We start from the raw sequence: 7229 nt of genomic DNA, 5'->3' as shown, positions 1-7229 counted from the left end.
TAAATAACGACAGATTAATATATAATTTTAATAAAAGGTTAAAAGTAATATATAGTTTTAAAAGGAAGCAAAGTGGCAAAAAAAAATTCAAATACAGTGTCACAATGGTCAATCATCCCAACAAAGAATGCATTTCTTATCCATGATCAGTACGTTTGTTATATATTCTGAATAATTATTGATTTTCTTTTTCGGTAAGAAACACCTTACTTTTGTAATGGGATCAAGGGATGACTCTTTGTAACAATGGATTTAAGATTTTTTAGGATGGGGAGACAACAATAAAACATCAAAATTTTAAGTGTTATTAAAATTAACACAAGGGGTTAACTATTATAAATATTTTTTATGGAGGGGCTAACTATTAATATTAATAATTTATTATTATTAGGAAAATATCATTTTATATATATAATGAGAGAGAAAAAAATCAAATTTTAAGGAAAGACAACTCCACTTTATTTCCCCTCCCCTCTGTTTGTCCTTGACCCATAAATATAATACCTCGTAGTACTCCGGTTGTTAATATCATGATATTATAGCGTACTCGGCGGAAGATTTTATTTAAAGATTAATAAAATGTCTCGTAAAAATACGAATAAATTTTTTCCAAAACATTTTGTGAAAACATTTCTAAAAATGTTCACGTGAGATACTGTGAAAGCGTAAATCTAAAACATACATCTACTAATTAATCTCATTAGCCAGTATTAGTGGCCGTTGACCATCCTGATATAACATCAAGTGTCATTCCTGACGGAGTCTCACAAACAGCATAACGGTTGTATTTCGGATAACTGGGAACATGACCTCACACATACAGTTGACCTGCTAATTATAATTTTAAACAGACAGCTCGCAAGACTCACAAGGACTGCGATCCCCTCTCGGGTCAGTACAAACAATAAGGCTCCATGCCCAAATTAACTGAATGCATACATCAAGTCTATATTAATTCTAAGATATAAAAACATCAATAAATAATTCATGGCTCTAAGGATACAATCATGAGTCTAAATAAATACATAACATAATCTCCAAATAACAATAATTAAACATGTTAACAAATCTACATGCCATCATATAGTCTAAACATAATATAAAATAATCAGCTGCATCATCAACTACTCTAATGCGTTAGAACACAAGAGAAAAAGTGATGGATATGGATGGAATAAGAGCAAGAGTACATTAGAAATATAGGCCACACACTGGAGAAAGAATTGTGAATATATAACGCGCATGGTACGATTTAGCATAAAGAACTGAATAGAACTGGATTAGTCTTTGTAAAACTGGTTTTGTTTTTTACTCAATCGATTTTGAACTGTTGCGAATTTAGATTCAAGAATGTATTCCTCGAGTGGTTAGATATATTAATATAGGGATGATCAAAGTAGCGATGGTATAGACCAAACCACAATATGAGTTATCAAGTGCTAAACAGATATTTCTGCAAGGGAAAAATGTTTTTTTGGCTACGATGACTCTAAATTTCAGCAAAGTAACAACTCATAAAATATGAGAACACTGATGCCTTTTCAATGAAAAAAGATGAGTGCATATAGGAGAATGAATATTCCCTAAACATGGAAGAGAGAAAGGAAAAAGTTTATGTGCCATTAGCCTTACCTCACCTCTACTGTGAGGCATTTTGCATCTATACTCAATATAGGATGAAATATAGGATGAACAACTATGCAGAGGGAGGTGATACTCTATGACGAGAGTTTATGGCTCTTCATAGAGTGTCATTTAAAAAGTTCGAGACTTGAATCATTAGCATTGGGCCCACTTTGTTAAGCCCTGAGAGGCCATCCATAACTTATTCTAACGGGTTCAAACCTGATTTAGATTTTAAACCAATTTAAGTTCATTATCAATTTAAAATCGATTCAAAACTAATCCAGAATCGGTTTAGATCGAATCTTTAACCACTAAATCAGTTAAAAAAAAAATCAATTTTCAATGTGATGGTCAGTTCAAAACCCAGTGCAAAAATCACTGTTGTAAAACCCGACCTGACCTGAAATCTGGCAAATCGATCATTAGACCGATTCGGGTCAAGTATTTGACCGGTCATGCATCGACCCAGTCAAACCCGGTCAAAACCCGGACTAAATCGGCCAAATCCGATCAAAACCAGTGACCCGGTCGAGGCATGCATTTAAAAAAATAAAAAAAATAAAAACTCATTTTAAAAACTTTTTGTAATTTTATTTGCTAGTATACTCTTCTATAATGACTTCAATTTTAGTTTTCAATACTGAAGCAATTTGCGGAATAATAAATTAGAGAATCTGACATATGTCATTTTAATGTAGTTGAATTTGAAAATATGAGTTCAATGTCATTGAGAGATATGTTTATGGGGATTCTGAGTTGCAATTTAAATTGACATAGTAATAGCGTGCATTTTTATTTATTTATGCTTCATGTTTTTTAGCTTATTTAGTGAACTTGTTTAATTCATTTTAGGCATAGAGAATATAATTGAATTTATATGTTTATAATATATATAATATATATATATGGGCTTATCATTTCTCAAGCTGCTGGAGATAACTTTATCTCCGGCTACTAAATCAAAACCGTACGAAGATGGATCAATGGTGATACAGGAAGAGAGAGAAAAGGAGAATCATAACCATTCAAAGGTGAATCAATAAATATAAGAAAATAAATAATCAAAACGACATAGTTTTAGGGTGGTCGGAGATAAACTTATCTCAAGCAGCTTGAGATATATATATATATATATATATATATATATATATATATATATATATATATGAGGTAGGATCCTTTGACACCGGTGTCAAATTTGAAGTTTGACACTTCATCTGCGATTTGACACCGGTGTCAAATTTGAAGTTTGACACCTCATCTGCGAGCCGTTAGATCAATATATATATATATATATATATATATATATATATATATAGGGTTTTGTTTATCTCATTTTACATGAGATAAACAACTTTCCTACACACACAAAAAAAGGTTGGGTCCCACCATTCTTTTTTCTCTATCCTTTTACATGTGGATCCCACTTATACTTTTATTTGTACAACATGAGATAATTTTTTTTCTACAACATAAAAAAAATATATCTTATATATATATATATATATATATATATATATATATATATATATAGGTCAATCGATCCGAACAATAACCCACCGGTCCGACCAGTGACCTGGTACCCCAACCGGATCAATGCCCATGTCGAGTTTAACAATACTGGCAAAAACTATAACCTAATCAAAAATCGATCCATTGCAAAGTATGTGAATTCCAACAATACATAATCACTCAATTTGTAACAAAGTGGCTTAAATAAAGAAAAAGAAAACAGAGAAATCTAAAGTACCAAGATCTCAAGGCATAACGGTACCATGCTATTTTTTAATATAATATTAATTAGAGAAAAATTTTAAAACCCTTTATAATTTATTCTTTTATCACTTACACAATTACACCCTTTTTTTTTTCCTTATCACTTATCTTTCCTGTGATTTTTTTCATTTAAGTCTACGTTTAACATTGTTAGTAATTGAATTAATTTGCCAGTTTTATTCATATTTTGCCTATATCAAAAGCATTATTCTATGTTATCAAAAAAAAAAAAAAAAGCATTATTCTATCATTCAAATTTTGGTCAAAATCTCTAAATCATCAAAGACAATTTGTTGCTGGTGACTAAGATCTTTATATTAGATTAATTAAAAAAATTTATGCAAATAAAAAAAAAATAGGCAAATTAATTCAATTACTAATGATGTTAAATGTGGATTTGGATAAAAATATTATAGAGGAGATGAGTAATAAGAAAAAAAGCATAGGAAGATAAGTGATAAAAGCGTAGACCACAAAAGGATTTTTGAATTTTTTCCAGTTAATTATATAAAATAAAAATAATCTTCAGCAACAATTAATAATTTTATTAAATGCGTGTTAACATTTTTTTAAAAGAATGATAACGTATGTTATCAAAAAAAAAAAAAAAAAAAGAATGATAACGTAAATATGAAAGGACAGTGTAATATTGTATAAATAAAGATAGATACAGTTAAAAATTTGATAGAGAGAGACCGGATTTGTCGATGTGGAAAAATTTGAAAAAATAAAATAAACAAAGACGAGAAAATAACACAAAAATCTAAAACATGAAGACCTCAATGTTATTTTTTAAAACTAAAAATAACCTTCACAAGCAATTAATAATATTATTAAATAATTTACCAAAAACAAAATAATATTATTAAATATGTTTTAACTCTTTAAAAAGAATGAAAAGTTGAAAGTTTGAATCAGTAATGACAAAACCATGTCGCAAATAAAGACAAAAAAAAAAAAAAAAAACAGTTGAAAAATCGAAAGCAGGACGACCTCAAGTCATAACAGAAAAAATATGAAGACGAGAAAAGCAATACTACATTGGGAGCTAGGGATTAGATATAGAGGACTTAGATCTAAGACACGAAAGAATGAGATTTCTTTTACAACAAGATGAAATTTTCTAAGAAAAATGTTTATGCTTTTATTATAGATTTTTTTTTTTTTTTTCGATCTGTTACGCTCATATAAAAATAAATAAATTTTATTATAATAGATAGAGAGAAAAAATGTCAATGAAATATAATGGGCCCAATTTATTTTTATATGAATGTGACATATTTTTTTTATTTTTTATTTTGTAATAAAAGCAGAAATATTAAACTTTTTATAAATTCATTGCTTTTTTTTAGATATGTTGAGAATAAGCTATCTTCTCTTAAACAATTGTTAAGATACACTTTTTTAAACAAAATTAAAATCTAAATAATTAATCTAGAAGTACCCATTTTTTACCACTAAATCAACCTCGTTAAATTATTCTAGCCCAATCCATGTAATATCTTAATAATTTCATTTGGATTCAATAAATAACAAAGCTCAAGTAAAGACACCGAATAGATAACAAATTCACAATGCTTTGAATTAAAGTCAAAGAAAGATTCAGTCCAACCGCCACCAAACCAAATATTAATAAGGTTAAGAGGTAGGATATTTTGACTATCAATTTTTTCTACTACCATTCTACTACCACTTTAATCACCATTGGATCAAAAGTTATTTTTCTTTTCTCTCTCTTCATTCAACTTTTCCTCTAATCTAATGGTGATTAGAGTGGTAGTAAAAAAAATTGGTAGTAAGAATATCCTAACTCTAAGGTTAAATGCATAATCTGTGGATTAGTTTCCAAACATGGAGATCGAATGAAGGCTCCCGGTCATGGTAGTTAAAACTGAAATTTTACCTAAAATCGGGTGGAGGATAAAAAATCATAAAACATAAAATTCTAACGTAAAAAAAATCGTAAAAAATCGTAAAAACGTAAAAGCATTTGGAATTTTGATGAAATCATTTTGATTAAAAAAAAAATCAAAAAATCACAGATTTAAATCAGATTTTAACCACCATGCTCCTGGTCAATTATCTTTTCTGCATAAGGGATTTGTAATAGATAGAATATAGTCTCCTAGTTCTTGCCTCTTGTGCAGTTAGTTTTATAATAATCTAAATAATTAAATTATATTTATTAGAGATTAATGTGTAATTAGATGGTTAATTAGATGAAAAAGTCAAACTTTAAATTAAGACACTTTTCGGGATAAAAGTGTAAATATTAAAAGTTTTGAGATTAAAATACAATTTTGCAAAGTTAGTAAAAACTCAAAATAAATTAAGGGTGATACATCTTACCTAAACCCAAGTAGCCGAAAAATCATAAAATTAGGAGCTTAAAGTGGGTATTAGTAAGTGTGTAGAATTAAGAAGGGGTAGAATGGTATTTCCCTTTGAGATATTTGAGTCAAAAGATATTTCTTGCTTTTCCTTTCCCATTCTCTTCTTTCTCCCAAGGTTAACATTTTCCTCCCTCTCCAAAATATCAAGTTCCATCTCCTCCCATTTTCTTGGTCCACCAAGAGGCCAAGAAAGGCCAAGTCACCATACCTCAACCTCCTTACTACTTTCATCTTACACCCAACCCATCATAGGAACTAAAGAAGCAAATGAGTTAAGAAGAAAAAGAAACCCATTTCATTGAGTTTGGGGCGCCACCTTGGAGGAGAGAAAAAGAAGGGTTTTCCTCCATTAGAGCTTGGAGCTCCACTCTTTTGATGCCTACAAGGTTGGAGGTAAGAAACCGTGAATTTTCTTTGAGTTCTTTGAGAATTCTATAACCTAGGGTTTCATCAGTTTGGGTTTTTTTTTATTAGATTGTAATATGATGAAATTGTTGGGTATTTAGTGTATACTGATATAGGAGTATTTATTCTGGTGGTGATTTTGGATTGGAATCACCATTGGAGCCCTCCTTGAGTTAGGGCTTGGTCCTTGAAACTTGAAGATTGTGGGTAAGTGTTTTTTCCTTGGTAAATGATGGTTTGAGTAATGGTTTCAGTGAATTCATATGTGAAATATGTTGTTGATTGGAATGATTACTTATAATAGGTGATTCTTGGTGAATTGGTGTTATTGGATATTGGAACAAATGAAGAGACTTGGGATAGTTTAACTTTAAAAGGTAAATTCTTGGACCTTGAGATCAATCCCTATTGGTGTTCCACCACACTCATTGTGAGTGTTGGTTAATTGCTTGATTGAGTGATTGGTTGTTAGAACTATGATATAGTTGCATTCATGTAGACTTGGTATGCAATTAGTTGCTTAATATGATGTGCTTTAATCTGTTAGCCATTATATTATGAATTGATGGAATAGGTTTATTGATCAATAGAATGGGTATAGACTTTCCTTGGGGATTTATCCTAAGAGGTACGGCTCTTGGAACTTCCATACAAACATTAGCTTTGAGGTACAACTCATTGGAATAGTCCTCGTGCACTAGGTGCACGAGTGTAGTTATTTCACTATTGTTGTTGGTTTCTATTATTAGACTATGCCATATGCTCTGACCTTTCTTGTAGGAAAGTGAACTCAAGGGTGGAGAAATCCTCCAAGGACCCTGAATTTTTTGAGATTGTTATCTCACCCCTTTTGGGAATTATGTTTTAGGTACAACAGGTGAAGGAGCTAGGACTTCTCAGGGAAAGAAACTCATTTAGTGCATGAGAGTCCTTATTCTTTTGAGTTGGCTGGTTTGATGTTAGTAGCATGTTAGGACCACTTTTTTGAAATATATGATTGGATGCCATATGTAATGAGTTGTATGTGTG

Source organism: Gastrolobium bilobum, unplaced genomic scaffold (genome assembly GCF_033153095.1).
Source record: "Gastrolobium bilobum isolate Gb01-03AN ecotype WA unplaced genomic scaffold, APGP_CSIRO_Gbil_v1 utg1846, whole genome shotgun sequence".
Lineage (NCBI taxonomy): Eukaryota > Viridiplantae > Streptophyta > Magnoliopsida > Fabales > Fabaceae > Gastrolobium > Gastrolobium bilobum.
This window is presented reverse-complemented; position numbering follows the sequence as displayed.